At 44.3% G+C, this 17,475-nt stretch overlaps 1 protein-coding gene across 4 annotated transcripts in view; it reads right to left on the reverse strand.

Moving 5' to 3' along the window:
* phf6 (PHD finger protein 6) overlaps positions 1-2,138 on the reverse strand; it is a 90,666-nt gene extending 88,528 nt beyond the window's left edge. For 2 of the 4 annotated variants that reach the window (XM_063061209.1, XM_063061206.1), the window contains exon 1: positions 2,071-2,138. The gene's annotated coding sequence lies outside the window, so the exon portion shown is untranslated. The other 2 variants (XM_063061208.1, XM_063061207.1) reach the window with 1 other exon arrangement.
* Between the last annotated feature and the right edge of the window lie 15,337 nt (positions 2,139-17,475).

Here is a 17,475-nt window from a genome sequence, read left to right on the forward strand (position 1 = left end):
TACTCCAGGTGTGGTCTCACCAAGGCCTTGTACAACTGCAGTAGTACCTCCCTGCTCCTGTACTCGAATCCTCTCGCTATAAATGCCAGCATACCATTCGCCTTTTTCACCGTCTGCTGTACCTGCATGCCCACTTTCAATGACTGGTTGTAAAGGACATTAGTGAGGCTCCATTTGGAATATTGCTAGTTTGAGGCACCCGCTATAAGAGAGATTACTTTAAACTGGAAAAGCAGAGGGTGGTAAGTATATAAAGTTACCAAAAGAAATTGAGGATTATTCTCCCAAGCGTGACAGAGGCAAGTGCTTGAAGAACCAACATAAATAACTGCTTAAATAGTGTTTTGAGTCTACGAATAATAATTACTCAATTAAAACAAATGCAACGGATATTGCTAACAAGAGAAAATCTGCAGATGTTGGAAATCCAAGTAACACATACAAAATGCTGATGGGACTCAGCAGGCCAGACAGCAGCTATGGAAAAAAGTGAACAGTTGACGTTTCGGGCAGAGACGCTTCAGAATGGATGAAGCGTCTCAGCCCGAAACGAAGGTTTACTCTTTTCCATAGATGGCTTGCTGAGTTCCTCTAACATTTTGTGAGTGTTGCAACGGGTATTACAGATATTATTTCAGTATTGTTAATAAAATCAGGGGCCCAAGCACAAAAGAGTGGACAATTAGAACTTCATTGGTTAGAAAAAAGCAATACATTGAAGGAGGATGAATTTCTCATCCGACTGCTGGAATAGTGTCAAAGATTACGTGCCATCTGATGATATTAGAACATATCAGATATGTTGAAACTAAAGGACCATGAATCATGCTGACAATGTTAGAGGTGGGCAATACCTCTAAGATTGCTGGAAAGAGAATGAATTCAGAAAGAAGCCAGGTTGAAAACAGTTCAAATGATTTAACAAAATAGTTTTAATAGATATTACAGAATTTAAAAAGAAAAGATTAACAAGTTGTTTAAACTGTGACCCTAAACCTCAGAAAACAGAAAGATTAATAGATCACGAGGTGGTCCATTGAATCATTTAGTCTGTTCCAATTCTTTGTGGCACGTCCCCCAGCTTTTCCACCAACAAATTTTTCAGCTCCTCTTCAATTTCCTTTTAATACCCCGATCGACTCTACTTCCACCATATTCACATGCAACAAGTTCCACATCCTAACCAGGCTCCAGTTAAAAAAAAACAGCTCTTCGCAATTTGTTAAAATTATTTACCTTCCACTTAGGATCTGTTTCCTCGCCTTTGAACCATAGAAGCGCAGCTTTTACTCAATCTGATCAAACTATTACGATCTTATACACCTCAATCAAATCTTATCTCTGCCTTCTCAACTCCAAGCGTAACATACACAGCAGAAGCAACGCGATTACACTAAACGCACTAATCATCAGTTTCAACGGTTTATAAATCCTCAACTTTTCCATTCTGAAAGGTTACTGCAGACAACGTTAGATCGTTCCTCCACATGCGTTGTCCGGCCTACTAGGTATTTTCAGCTGATCTATTATTTCTTTAGCTTTCGAGTAATTGGTTTTGACTCGGTGAAGCGAGGCCACGAGGAATAAAAACTTGGTCAAAGGGTGGAGACGAAAAGCTTTAGTGAAGGGGAAACAGTACTGGATCTCCAGCCGCCAGAGGACAAGGTACCCAGTGAGGGGGAACGAGAAAGGTCAGGAAGCTGAACAGGGAAAGGGATTCGGAGAGGGAGAGACCGGCTGCAGACAAGAGAAATAGCCGCCCGGTGCGGGATCAGGCCGGACGGCTCGGGGCTTGGCCAAGCTCCAACCACCCGGGTCCAGGGTCGGAGAGACGAGCCGCTCCGGTCCGAGCGGCCACCCTGTCACTGAAAAGAACCGAAACAAAATCTCGCGCCGACCCGGGGCAAACGAGGGGCCGTGGCGGCGGGAGCAAACCAGTAAACCGGGGAAACGGAAGAACCCATTATGCAAACACAGAACGGCTGGCACCAGAGAGAGAGGATCCCTCAAAGCAGCCCGGGGCTTTGCTCGGCCCAGCCAGGCCCGGCCCGCCGACTATCCCCGACTTACCGCCCGCGACCCGCTCGTAACCGGGGCCCAGCTGCGCGCGCAACCAACCACTCAGCCTCGCGCGGGAACACGCTGTTCAACGTCATAACGCTCCGCGTGATCTCTGAGGATGACGTCATGACGTTTTGGGCGGGAGCGGCGTTATAGAGGTTGAGAGGTGTTGAGGTTTATTTTGTGCTTTCGTCCTCTCAGTGAGCAGTGGAGTGGCTGTTGTCACTCTTATGAGGCCTGTGGGCCCATCGAGTCCGGACTGGCCCTGCCGGCTCTCAAAGTACGCAATACAACCCGGAGATTTACTTTCTTGCTGGCATACACAGTAAATCCAAGAAACAATAAAATCAATGGAAGACCGCACCCAAGTGGAAGGACAATCAGCCAGTTCAAGTTTATTACCCACACTTGAATACGGTCAAACTGAATAGCGTTCCTCGAGCCAGGATGCAAAACACATTACTGTATCTTCAGACAGAGACTTCCAACCTGAGATCCACGGATCCCTCGGTTAACGTTAGGTGTCCTGGCGAAGGGTCTCGACCTGAAACGTCGGCTTTACTCATTTTCCATAGATGCTGCCTGGCCTGCTGAGATCCTCCAGCATTTTGTGTGTACTGCTTGGATTTCCAGCATCTGCAGATTTCCTCTCGTTAATGTTAGGGATCCATGGCATTAAAAAAGTGTCATAAAACCATACAATACAGGAAAAGAATTGGGCCACTCAGCTCATCAAGTCAGCTCTGCCTTTCCCTCTGAAACATATTTTCCTGCCTTCTACTTGCAACCTTTCACATCCTGACGTATCAAAAACCTGTTAACCCCCACCTAAAATGCACTTAATGGTGTGAATTTCACAGCTGCCAGTGACAGTGAATTTCACAGATTCACCAACCCAGCTGAAGAAATCCCTCCTCATCTCCATTTTAAATGGATGTCCCTCTATTCTGAGGCTGTGCCCTCTGATTCCAGATTCCTCCACATTAGGAAACATCCTCTCCATATTCACCCTATCTAGGCCTTTCAACATTCAATGAGATTCCACCTCATTCTTCTCGATTGGAGTGGGTACAAGCTCAGAGCCATCAAACACTCTTCATACGATAAGCCTTTCATTCCCAGAATAATTTCTGTGAACCTTCTCCAACGTCAGCACATACTTTCTCAGATAAAGGGCCCAAACCTGCCCACATACTCCAAATGAGGCCTCATAAAACCTCAACATTACATCCTTGTTCTTGTTTTTATATTCTACTCTCAAAAAGAATACTGACATTGCGTTTGCCTTCCTCACCACCAACTCAAACGGCAAATTAACCTTTAAGAGTCCGGCAGGAGGGCTCTCAAGTCCCTTTGCATACAGATTTTTAAATTTTCTCTCCATTTAGGAAATAGTCTATGCTACACTTACTGATACTGTATTCTATCTACACTTCTTTGTCCATTCTGCTAATCTAGGTCCTTTTGCAGCCCATCTGCTTCCTCAACACTAAATGCCCCTCCACCTATCTTCGTATCATCTGCACAGTTGGCCACAAAGCCATGAATTCCATCATCCAATTCACTGACATGTAATGTAAAAGTAGGTGGACCCAACACAGTCCTCTGTGAAATATCAGTCATTGGCAGCCAATCAGAAGAGACTCCCTTTATTTCCACTCTTTGCCTCCTGCCAATTAGCCAATGCGCTATCCATGCTAACGATTTTCCTGTAAGGTTCTTATCTTGTTAAACAGCCTCATGTGGAGCATCTTATCAAAGGCAGTGTCCATTATTAAGGACCTCCAGCACACAGGGCATGCCCGTTTCTCACTGTTACCATCAGGTAGGAGGTACAGAAGCCTGACGGCACACAGTTTGCGATTCAGGAATAGCTTCTTCCCCTCTGCCATCCAATTCCTAAATGGACATTGAATCTTTGGTCACTACCCAACTTTTTTTAATGTACAGTATTTCTGTTTTTGGACTTTTTGAAATCTACTCAATATATGTAATTGATTTACTTGTTTATTTATTATGTATTATTATTTTTATTTTATTTATTATGTTTTTCTCTCTGCTGCTAGATTATTGCATTGAACTGCGGCTGCTGAGTTAACAAATTTCATGTCACACACTGGTGATAATAAACCTGATTCTGATTCTGAAAATCCAAGTACACACATCCACCGATTCTCCTTTGTCTGTCCCGCTTGTTATTTTCTCAGCTACTATTTTCCCTTATGGAAACAATGCTGACATTGGCCTATTTTACCAAGTGCCTGCCTCCAAGTCCCCAAAACCTCATCCTTAACAATTGACTCCAACATACTTTATATTTTATACTTTATTGTCGCCAGACAATTGATACTAGAATGTACAATCATCACAGCGATATTTAATTCTGCGCTTCCCACTCCCTGGATTACAAATCGATAGTAATTTGTAAAAATTTAAATTAAAAAACATAAATAGAAAAATGGAAAGTAAGGTAGTGCAAATAAAACCGAGAGGCAGGTCCAGATATTTGGAGGGTACGGCCCAGTTCCAGGTCAGGATCCATTCAGCAGTCTTATCCCAGTTGGAAAGAAGCTGTTCCCAAATCTGGCTGTACAAGTCTTCAAGCTCCTGAGCCTTCTCCCGGAGGGAAGAGGGACAAAAAGTGTGTTGGCTGGGTGGGTCGTGTCATTGATTATCCTGGCAGCACTACTCCGACAGCGTGCGGTGTAAAGTGAGTCCAAGGACGCAAGATTGGTTTATGTGATGTGCTGCACCGTGTTCACGATCTTCTGCAGCTTCTTCCGGTCTTGGACATGACAACTTCCATACCAGATTGTGATGCACCCTAGAATAATGCTTTCTATGGTGCATCTATAAAAATTAGTGAGGGTTTTAGGGGACAGGCCAAATTTCTTTAGTTTTCTCAGGAAGTAAAGGCACTGGTGGGCCTTCTTGGCAGTGGACTCTGCTTGGTTGGACCAAGTCAGGTCATTTGTGATATTGACCCCGAGTAACTTAAAGCTTTTGACCTGTTCCACTTGCGCACCACCGATGCAAATTGGGTCGTGCGGTCCGCTACTCCTTCTGAAGTCAACAACCAATTCCTTCGTCTTGCTGAAGTTGAGGGATAGGTTATTGTCTTCACACCATGCCACCAGGTTCTTAATTTCCTCTCTGTACTCAAACTCATCATTACCCGAGATACGGCCTACAATTGTTGTGTCATCAGCAAACTTATATATTGAGTTCGATGGAAACTTGGCTACACAATCATGGGTGTTCAGTGAGTACAGCAGGGGGCTGAGTACACAACCTTGTGGGGCACCGGTGCACAGGGTGATTGTAGAGGAGAGCTTGTCCCCTATTTTTACAGCTTGGGTCCTGTCTGTGAGGAAGTTGAAGATCCAGCTGCAGATCTGAGTGCTAAGGCCCAGGTTCCGGAGCTTAGGAAACAGTTTATTTGGAATGATGATATTAAAGGCAGAGCTGTAGTCAATGAAAAGGAGCCTTACATATGCATCTTTATTCTCCAGGTGTTCTAAGGAGGAATGTAGGGCTAGAGAGATGGTATCTGCCATTGACCTGTTGCTCCAGTAGGCGAATTGCAAAGCGTCGAGGTTGACCCGTAGGCTGTGGTTGATGTGTACCATAAACAATCGCTTGAAGCACTTCATAGCAATTGATTTCAGAGTCACAGGTGGATAGTCATTCAGGTATGCCACCTTGCTACTCTTCGGCACTGGGATTATCGTTGCCTTCTTAAAACACGAGGGGATCTTAGACTGAAGCAAGGAGCAGTTGAAGATGGTCAGCAAACACTCCAGCTAGCTTGCTTGCACAGGCCCGGAGAACCCATCCCGGGACGCCATCTGGGCCCATCACCTTCCTTGGATTTATCTTCAGGAAGGCCCTTCTAACGTCCTTCTAACATTTCCCAACTACTGAGGTCAGGCTAACCGGCCTATAATTTCCTTCCTTCTGCCTCTCTCCCTGCTGGAAGACTGGAGTGATATTTGCAATCTTCCAGTCCATAAGACCATAAGACAAAGGAGCAGAAGTTGGCCATTCAGCCCATCGAGTCTGCTCTGCCATTTTATCATGAGTTGATCCATTCTCCCATTTAGTCCCACTCCCCCGCCTTCTCACGATAACCTTTGATGCCCTGGCTACTGAGATACCTATCAATCTCTGCCTTAAATACACCCAATGACTTGGCCTCCACTGCCACCCGTGGCAACAAATTCCATAGATTCACCACCCTCTGGCTAAAAAAATTTCTTCACATCTCTGTTCTGAATAGGCGCCTTCCAATCCTTAAGTCACGCCCTCTCGTACTGGACTCCCCATCATGGGAAACAACTTTGCCACATCCACTCTGTCCATGCCTTTCAACATTCAAAATGTTTCTATGAGGTCCCCCCTCATTCTTCTAAACTCCAAGGAATGCAGTCCAAGAGCAGAGAAATGTTCCTCATATGTTAACCCTCTCATTCCCGGAATCATTCTAGTGAATCTTCTCTGTACCCTCTCCAACGTCAGCACATCCTTTCTTAAATAAGGAGACCAAAACTGCCCACAGTACTCCAAGTGAGGTCTCACCAGCGCCTTATAGAGCTTCAACATCACATCCCTGTTCCTATACTCTATTCCTCTAGAAATGAATGCCAAGTTTCCATTCGCCGCCTTCACCACCGACTCAACCTGGAGGTTAACCTTAAGGGTATCCTGCACGAGGACTCCCAAGTCCCATTGCATCTCAGAACTTTGAATTCTCTCCCATTTAAATAATAGTCTGCCTGTTTATTTCTCCTGCCAAAGTGCATAACCATACACTTTACAATATTGTATTTCACTTAACTTTGCCCATTCTTCCAATCTATCCAAGTCTCTCTGCAGGCTGTCTGTTTCCTCAGCACTACCAGCCCCTCCACCTATCTTCGTATCATCAGCAAACTTAGCCACAAAGCCATCTATTCCATAATCCAAATTGTTGATGTACAACGTAAAAAGAAGCGGCCCCAACATGGACCCCTGTGGAACACCACTGGTAACCGGCAGCCAACTAGAATAGAATCCCTTTATTCCCACTCTCTGTTTCCTATCAATCAGCCAACGCCCTATCCACGTATGTAACTTTCCCGTAATTCCATGGGCTCTTATCTTGTTAAGTAGCCTCACGTGTAGCACCTTGTCAAAGGCCTTCTGAAGATCCAAATATAGAATATCCACTGCATTTCCCTTGTCTAACCTTCTAATTTCCTCAAAAAATTGTAATAGGTTTGTCAGGCAGGATTTTCCTTTAAGGAAACCATGCTGAGTTATGATCACTGCCTCCTAATGGTTCCTTCACCTCAATCTTTCTAATCACCTCCGGTTCGTTACACAATACCCAGTCCAGTACAGCCAATCCCCTAGTGGGCTCAACAACAAGCTGTTCTAAAAAGCCATCTCGCAGACATTCTACAAGTTGTCTCTCGAGATCCAGTGCCAACCTGATTTTCCCAATCCACTTGCATATTAAAATCCCCCACAATTATCATAACACTGCCCCTCTGACAGGCCTTTTCTATTTCCTGTTGTAATTTGTAGTCCACATCACTGCAGCTGTTTGGAGGCCTATAAATAACTGCCATCAGGGTCCTTTTACCCCTGCGATTTCTTAGCTCAACCCATAAAGATTCTGCACCCTCCGATCCTATGTCACCTTTTTCTAATGGTTTGATTTCATTTCTTACCAATAAAACCACGCCTCCCCCTCTGCCTACCTTCCTATCCTTCTGATACACCATGTATCCTTGGACGTTCAGCTCCCAGAGACACTCATCCTTTAGCCACACCTCAGTGATGACCACAATATCATACCTGCCAATCTGCAGCTGTACGACAAGATCATCCACCTTATTGCTTATGCTGCATGAATTTAAGTATAACACCTTAAGACCAGTATTTGGTACTTTTCGCTTTGATTGCACTGCAACTCATCCCAATGGCTACAAATTTGCCCCATCACCTGCCTGTCTTTCCTGACATCTTTATTGCTCACTATCTTTGATTTATTTCTGTTTTCCGCTTCCTCCGCTCCATCATTCCGGTTCCCATCCCCCTGCCAAATTAGTTTAAACCCTCCCTAACAGCTCTATTAAACCTTCCCGCCAGGATATTGGTTCCCTTCGGGTTCAGGTGTAACCCGTCCATTTTGAACAGGTCATACTTCCCCCAGAAGAGATCCCAATTATCCAAGAATCTGAAGCCCTGCCCCCTGCACCAGCCTCTCAGCCACGTATTCACCTGCCTGATCCTACTATTCTTGCCCTCACTAGCACATGGCACAGGTAGCAATCCTGAGATTACTTCCCTGGAGGTCCTGCTTCTCAGCTTCCTTCCTAACTCCCGGAAATCTCTCTTCAGGACCTCCTCCCTTCTGCTATCTATGTCATTGGTACCAACATGTACCAAGACAACTGGCTGCTCACCCTCTCCCTTCAGAATATTCTGGACCCGATCCGAGACATCCCATACCTGGCACTTGGGAGCCAACGCACCATGCGGGTGTCTCTATCAGGCTCACAGAATCTCCTGTCTGTTCCCCTGACTATGAAATTCCCTCCAGGATTCCTCCAGGACCATGTCAAAATTTAGTGATTCTTGAAAGATCATGAACAATGCTTCTGTTATCTTTTCAGCAACCTCTCTCAGGACTCTGGGATGTAATCCATCTTCTTTTTCAATCTTTTTTATTGAGTTTCAAATTGATAAACGTAACAATGATAATGATACAAAGAGATCGGGATTACATTAATAACGGTTAATGTATACAGACACAGACTCCGAGTAACATATTTAATTTAAACCTCCCAATCTCTTAATAACTGAACATGAAAAAGATTCAAAAAGAAGTTTTTACCCCCTACACTAAAAGAACAAAACAAAACAAAATGGATGTAATCCATCTGGTCCAGGCGACTTATCTACCATTTGACCTTTGAGCTTGCCGAGCACCTTCTCCTCACTAATAGCAACTACACTGACTTCTGCCCCTGACACGCTCTAACTGCTGGCACACTACTGGTGTCTTCAACTGAGAAGACTGATGCAAAATACTTATTTAGTTCATCCAACATTTCCTCTTCCTCCTTTACTACCTCTCTAGTGTCATTTTGCAGCAGTCCAATATCCACTCTCGCTTCTCTTTTACTCTTTATATATCTGAAAAAACTTTTGGTATCATCGTTAATATTATTGGTGAGCTTACTTTCATATTTCATCTTTTCCTTCTTTATAGCTTTTGTAGTTGGCCTGTTGGTTTTAAAAGCTTCCCAATTCCCTAACTACCCACAATTTTTTTGCTATATTATATCCCCTCTCTTTTCCTTTTATGTCAGCTTTGACTTGTCAGCCACGGTTTCATCCTGCCTTTAGAATACTTCTTAGTCTTTGGGATGTATCTATCCTGTGCCTTCTGAATTGCTCCCAGAAACCCCAACTATTGCTGATCTGCCATCATTCCTGCTAGTGTCCCCTTCCAATCAACTTTGGCCAGGTCCTCTTTCATACCTCTAATTCCTTTACTCCACTATAACACTGATATAAATTTGACTCTACTGTAACTTCAGCTTCTCCCTCTCAAATTCATCATATTATGATCACTGCCTCCTAAAGGTTCCTTTATCTTAAGCCCACTAATCAATCCGATTCATTACACAACACCCAATCCAGAGAAGTTGATTCCCTTGTAAGGCTCAACCACGAGCTGCTCTTAAAAAGCTATCTCGTAGACATTTTTTCAAATTTTCTTTCTTAGTAATCCAAAATCAGCACCACCCTGATTTACCTGCATATTGAATTGTCCCAAGACTATCATAACATTGCCCTTTTGACTTGCATTTTCTGTCTCCTGTTGTAATTTGTAGTCCACATCCTGTCTACTGCATCCTGGCTACTATTTGCATATAACTCCTATCAGAAGCAACACACACAAAATGCTGGAGGAACTCAGCAAGTCAGGCAGCATCTATGGAAAAGAGTACACGAGACATTTTGGGCCGAGACCCTTTGGCAGGACTGGACAAAAAATGCTGAGGAGTAGATTTAAAAGGTGGGGGACGGGAGAGAGAAACACAGGGTCCTGAATGGGAGGGATGAAGTAAAGAGTTGGGAAGTTGATTTGTGAAAGAGATACAGGGCTAGAGAAGGGGGAGTCTGATAGAAGAGGACAGAAGGACATGGAAGAAAGAAAAGGTGGGGAGGGGCACCAGAGGAAGGTGATAGGCAGGCAAGGAGCTAAGGTGAGAGAGGGGATGGGGGATGGTGAAGGAGGCGAGCACTGGAAGTTTGAGAAATCGATGTTCATGCCATCAGGTTGGAGGCTACCCAAACAGAATATAAAGTGTTGTTCCTCCAACCTAAGTATGGCCTCATCATGACAATGGAGGAGGCCATGGATGGACATATCAGAATGGGAATGGGAAGTGGAATTAAAATGGATGGCCGCTGGGAGACCCAGCATTTTCTGGCGGACAGAGTGTTGGTGCTCGGCGAAGCAGTCACTCAATCCATGTCAGGTCTCACTGGTATACAGGAGGCCACGCCGGGAGCACTGGACACAGTAAATGACTCCAACAGACTCACAGGTGAAGTGTCACCTCACCTGAAAGGACTGTTGGGGCCATTCAGGGTAGTGAGGGAGCAGGTGTAGGGGCAGGTGCAGCACTTGTTCTGCTTGCAAGTGTAATGCTCAGTTATATTGGCTCGTATATGTCTAGGGGAAATCCCGCCCAGCACCTGCCTGAACGCTTCCCACTGAGTTGGTTGCCGTACCACTGCTGCCTGAATCAATCCCAAACATCAATCATCAGCCGGCACATACAGTACGTTTTACCAAGTACACTTTATAGATATTACTAAGTCTATGAAATTAATATAAATTTGATACAGAGAAGGAAGTAATGGAAAAAAAAGGGGTCAGACTTATCTAAGTCCAAGTTCTTCGTGCACAACCGTTGGAGCTCAATAAATTCCTGACGACCACCGGGATCCTGTCGACTCACGGCTCGGGACCATCCGAAGTGCAGCTCCAGTGCAGTCATCGATGTAGAGTAGGAAAAGTGGAGGACCATCACCAGTGTTGGCTTGAAAGATAGACTGTTCCACGTAGCCGACAAACAGGCAGGCATAGCTGGGACCCATGAAAGTGCCCATGGCTACACCTTTTGTTTGAAGGAAATGGGAAGAGCCAAGGGAGAAATTATTTAGAGTGAGGGCAAGTTCTGCTAGGTGGAGATGGAACTGGTTGGGTCTGGTGTACAGAAAGAAATGGAAAGCTTCGAAATCTTCCTGGTCATGGCCAGAAACCTGAAATCATTGAAAAGATCCAGAGCGTGTGAAGTGTCGTGGATGTAGGTGGGAAGGGACTGAATAAGGGGGGGAGTAAGACAAAATCAAGGCATGCAGATGAGTTCAGTGGGGCAGGAACAAGCTGAAACAACTCCCATCAGGGTCTTTTTACCCTTTCAGTCCCTTAACTCCAGCACAATGATTCTACATCTTCTGATCCTATGTCACCTCCTTCTAAGGATTTGATTTCATTTTTTACCAACAGAGCCACCCACACCCTCTGCCCACCCACCTGTCATTTTGATACAATGTGTATCCTTGGATGTTAAGCTCCCAACTGTAATCTTCTTTCAGACCCAGTGATGCCCACTACGTCATACCTGACAACGTGTAACTGCACAAGATCTTTTGTCTTATTCCGTATACTTCGTGCATTCAAAAATAACACCTTCAGTCCTGTATTCATCACCCTTTTCGATTTTGTCCCCAGTTATACTGCAACTCATCCTACTAACTTGCAATTTTGCCCACAGCACACTGCAAATACCATATATGGTTACAATTTCAGAAAAACATACAATCACAAAAAAGTAAAAGCCTAAGTCAAAGGTTCATTTATTATCAAAGTATAGAACTCTGAAATTCTTCAATTCTCCAAGTAGCCATGAAACCAAGAAAGAAAAGAAAGGCAGCATGATCATCCAACCCCAAATCCCACCTCTCCACAAAAAAAAACAAACAAAAATGGAACAGACACATCAACCACCACCCCCATCCCTCATCCTGCACAAAAAACGAACAAAACCGATCAGGGACATTGACCACCAAATCCCCTTCTCTTCTCACGAAAATCGGACAAAAAGCAGAGAACATAAAAACGATAAGACTGAAAGAAAAGGATCCATAGTCCAAGTGGCAGAAAAAGCCTGGGCAACACTCTCCGGGAGTAATGGCAGGTTCACTGCACTGGTACAGAGCAGCCAGCCAGCTTGCTTCGATGCTTCAATCTCCCTCATTGCATCAATTGACAAACGATAGAAGTTATAATTGGTGAACTGGAGCAGAACATCAGTGTGCACCTGTCCTGCAGCCTGCCTACTACAAGGTTTGCGCACACTGCCTCTGCCTCCTGGAATCCTCACAGAGACTGCAGAGCACTGGAAAACCCAAACTATATCCAAACTTTCGCACTCAGTTTGATATTTCAGTCACCCTCGTCACTTTAATGGGCGAACAATGAAAGCTATAATCAGCGAAATGGGATCAAACATCGGCTCACACACCATCTTGCAGCCTCCTCACCACAAGGTTCACTTACACTGCCTCTGCCTCCTGGAATACCCTCAGACTGCAGAGTGCTAAAGCATCCAAACGATCTCCAATCAGCAAAGCACAGGTTCCAACAGTTCCAGCATTACATTCAAGATGAGAAACAAACAAGAAATATATAAAGGAAGTGAAAAAGATAGTTTCATGATCTATCCAGAGTGTTGTACACAGGCGCCATCTTGACCGGAACACCCCTGAGTGATATGAGTGTAGATTGTCTTTGTCCAGCTTGTTCTTCCACTGAGCAAACACCAGAGGGCAGCACCGAGCAACTGGAGGGCAATGTGCAAAACACAACCGTGCAAATACAACAGGAATTCTGCAGATGCTGGAAATTCAAGCAACATACAACTTTGATGTATGTTACCGTGCAAATACGCTGTGTGTGCCCTTGGGAGCAGCCTATACATAGATCATTGAGTCCTCTGTTACACAGCTGTTCAGATGAACTGTGACACAGGTCCTTGCAACTTTCTCCACACCCTCTTTGCAAATCCACAGTCCACAAAAAGGTGAGCTTGTCCCCACTACAATCTTATCGAGCAGTGCATGGTAGGAGTAATGATCCAGGCATGCTGGAAAGGCAGCTGTCACTGCCAGCCAAGCAAGATCTTGATGCCTTTTAGTGAGGCCTGGCAATGAGGCATTCTGCCAGATGGCCTGGACAGTCTGTTTGGGAAACCACCCCACCGTACCCATTGAGTTCGTTCCTGCAGGGTTCACAGGATGTTCTTTGTGGACCATTTCCTCATGGACTTATAACCATATAACAATTACAGCACGGAAACAGGCCATCTCGACCATTCTAGTCCATATTGAACTCTTACTCTCACCTAGTCCCACCAACCTGCACTCAGCCCATAACCCTCCATTCCTTTCCTGTCCATATATCTATCCAATTTAACTTTAAATGACAACATCGAACCTGCCTCAACCACTTCTGCTGGAAGCTCGTTCCACACAGCTACCACTCTCTGAGTAAAGAAGTACCCCCTCATGTTACCCCTAAACTTTTGCCCTTTAACTCCCAACTCATGTCCTCTTGTTTGAATCTCCCCCACTCTCAATAGAAAAAGCCTATCCATGTCAACACTATCTATCCCCCTCATAATTTTAAATACTTCCATCAAGTCTCCTCTCAACCTTCTACACTCCAAAGAATAAAGACCCAACTTGTTCAACCTTTCTCTGTAACTTTCTCTGTAACTGGGATGAAACCCAGGTAACATTTTAGTAAATCTTCTCTGTACTCTCTCTATTTTGTTGACATCTTTCCTATAATTCGGTGACTAGAACTGTACACAATACTCCAAATTTGGCCTCACCAATGCCTTGTACAATTTCAACATTACATCCCAACTCCTATACACGCTCTGATTTATAAAGGCCAGCATACCAAAAGCTTTCTTCACCACCCTATCCACATGAGATTCCTCACTCAGGGAACTATACATCATTATTCCTAGATCCCTCTGTTCTACTGCATTCTTCAATGCCCTACCATTTACCATGTATGTCTTATTTTGATTAGTCTTTCCAAAATGTAGCAGCTCACATTTATCAGCTTAAACTCCATCTGCCATCTTTCAGCCCACTCTTCTAACTGGCCTAAATCTCTCTGCAAGCTTTGAAAACCTACTTCATTATCCACAACGCCACCTATCTTAGTATCATCTGCATACTTACTAATCCAATTTACCACCCCATCATCCAGATCATTAATGTATATGACAAACAACATTGGACCCAGTACAGATCCCTGAGGCACACCACTAGTCACCGTCCTCCAATCTGACACACAGTTATCCACCACTACTCTCTGGCGTCTCCCATCCAGCCACTGCTGGATCTATTTTACTACTTCGATATTAATACCTAACAATTGAACCTTCCTAACTAACCTTCCATGTGGAACCTTGTCAAAGGCCTTGCTGAAGTCCATATAGACAACATCCACCTATTACCCTTGTCAACTTTCCTAGTAACCTCTTCAAAAAATTCAATAAGATTTGTCAAACATGATCTTCCACGTACAAATCCATGTTGACGGTTCCTAATCAGACCCTGGCTATCCAGATAATTATATATACCATCTCTAAGAATACTTTCCATCAATTTACCCACCACTGATGTCAAACACACAGGCCGATAATTGCTAGGTTTACTCTTTGAACCCTTTTTAAACAATGGAACCACAAGAGCAATATGCCAATCCTCTGGCATCATCCCCGTTTCTAATGACATTTGAAATATTTCTGTCAGAACCCCTGTTATTTCCACACTAACTTCCCTCAAGGTCCTAGGGAATATCCTGTCTGGATCCGGAGACTTATCCACTTTTATATTCCTTAAAAGCGCCAGTACTTCCTCTTCTTTAACCATCATAGTTTCCATAACACTCCCACCTGTTTCCCTGACCTTACACAATTCAATATCCTTCTCCTTCGTGAATACCGAAGAAAAGAAATTGTTCAGAGTTTCCCCCATCTCTTTTGGCTCCACACATAGCTGTCCACTCTGATTCTCTAAGGGTCCAATTTTTTCCCTCACTATCCTTTTGCTATTAATATAACTGTAGAAACCCTTTGGATTTATTTTCACCCTACTTGCCAAAGCAACCTCATATCTTCTTTTAGCTTTTCTAATTTCTTTTTTAAGATTCTTTTTACATTTTTTATATTCCTCGAGCACCTCATTTACTCCACGCTGCCTATATTTATTGTAGATGTCTCTCTTTTTCCAAACCAAGTTTCCATTAACCCTTGAAAACCATGGCTCACTCAAACTTTTAACTTTTCCTTTCAACCTAACAGGAACATAAAGATTCTGTACCCTTAAAATTTCACCTTTAAATGACCTCCATTTCTCTATTACATCCTCCCCATAAAACAAATTGTCCCAATCCACTCCTTCTAAATCCATTCGCATCTCCTCAAAGTTAGTCCTTCTCCGATCAAAAATCTCAACCCTGGGTTCAGACCTATCCTTCTCCATAATTATATTGAAACTAATGGCATTGTGATCACTGGACCCGAAGTGCTCCCCAACACAAACCTCCGTCACCTGACCTATCTCATTCCCTAACAGGAGATCCAACACTGCTCCTTCTCTAGTTGGTACCTCTATGTATTGCTGCAAAAAACTATCCTGCACACATTTTACAAACTCCAAACCATCCAGCCCTTTTACAGTATGGGCTTCCCAGGCTACATGTGGAAATTAAAATCTCCCACAATCACAGCCTTGTGCTTACTACAAATATGTGCTATCTCCTTACAAATTTGCTCCTCCAATTCTTGCTCCCCATTTGGTCGTCTATAATACACCCCTAGAAGTGTTACTACACCTTTCCCATTCCTCAATTCCACCCAAATAGCCTCCCAAGACAATCCCTCTAATCTATCCTGCCAGAGTACCACTGTAATATTTTCTCTGACAAGCAATGCAACACCTCCCCCTCTTGTCCCTCCAATTCTATCACACCTGAAGCAATTAAGTCCAAGAATATTTAGTTCCCAGTCACACCCCTCCTGTAACCATATTTCACTATTAGCTACCACATCATACTTCCAGGTATCAATCCATGTTTTAAGCTCATCCACCTTTCTTACAGTGCTCCTAGCATTAAAATAAATGCATTTAAGAAATTTTTCACCTCTTACTCTCTGTTTATCACTAACGGTGCAAACAACTTTACTATTTTCTTTTTCTTCCTTCTTCCCTACATCTGTTCCTACACTCTGGTTCCCCTCCCCCCTTGTATCTGGTTTAAATCCACTGGAGCCTCTCTGGCAAACCTACCTGCAAGAATATTTGTCCCCCTCCAGTTCAGATGTAGACCGTCCCGCCGGAACAGGTCCCATTTTCCCTGGAAAACTGCCTAATTATCTATAAATCTGAAGCCCTCCCTCCTGCACCATGTCTTCAGTCACGTGTTGATCTGCGCTATCTTACTATTTCTAAACCCGCCTGCACATGGCACTGGTAGCAATCCTGAGACTGCTATCCTGGAGGTCCTGTCCTTTAACTTGGCGCCTAACTCCCTAAACTCACTTTTCAGGACCTCCTCACTCTTCCTACCCACATCATTGGTCCCTCCATGGACCACGACATCCAGCTGCTCACCCTCCCTCTTGAGAATACTGAGAACTCGATCCGAGATATCGCGGACCTTGGCACCAGGGAGGCAACAGACCATCCGGGATTCTCAATCTCTTCCACAGAACCTCTTATCTGTCCCCCTAACTATTGAATCCCCTATCACTACTGCTCTCCCCTTTTCCCTCCTTCCCTTCTGAGCTGAAGGTCCAGTCATGGTGCCAGAGACACAACCACTGCAACTTGTTCCTGGTAGGTCGTCCCCATCAACAGTATCCAAAACAATGTACTTGTGATTAAAGGTGTTGGTTATGAAACACCCTGGTTTCCTTGGCTGCGTAAGTCTAGGGAAGACAACCTCCGGCCCCGCCAAACTTTAGACATTGAGGCGCACTGGATCTTACCCCAAACCCCGGTTTGTGTGGATGCTGTGTCAGCTTATCCACTGATGTCTACTATAAGCCTACTGACTCTCACAGCTATCTGGACTATTCCTCTTCTCACCCTGTCTCTTGCAAAAACGCCATCCCCTCCTTGCAATTCCTCCGTCTCTGCCGCATCTGCTCTCAGGATGAAGCTTTTCATTCTAGGACGAGGGAGATGTCTTCCTTTTTTAAAGAAAGGGGCTTCCCTTCCTCCACTATCAACTCTGCTCTTAAACGCATCTCCCCCATT

The sequence above is a fragment of the Mobula hypostoma genome, chromosome 10 (assembly GCF_963921235.1).
Source record: "Mobula hypostoma chromosome 10, sMobHyp1.1, whole genome shotgun sequence".
NCBI classification, from domain to species: Eukaryota; Metazoa; Chordata; class Chondrichthyes; order Myliobatiformes; family Myliobatidae; genus Mobula; species Mobula hypostoma.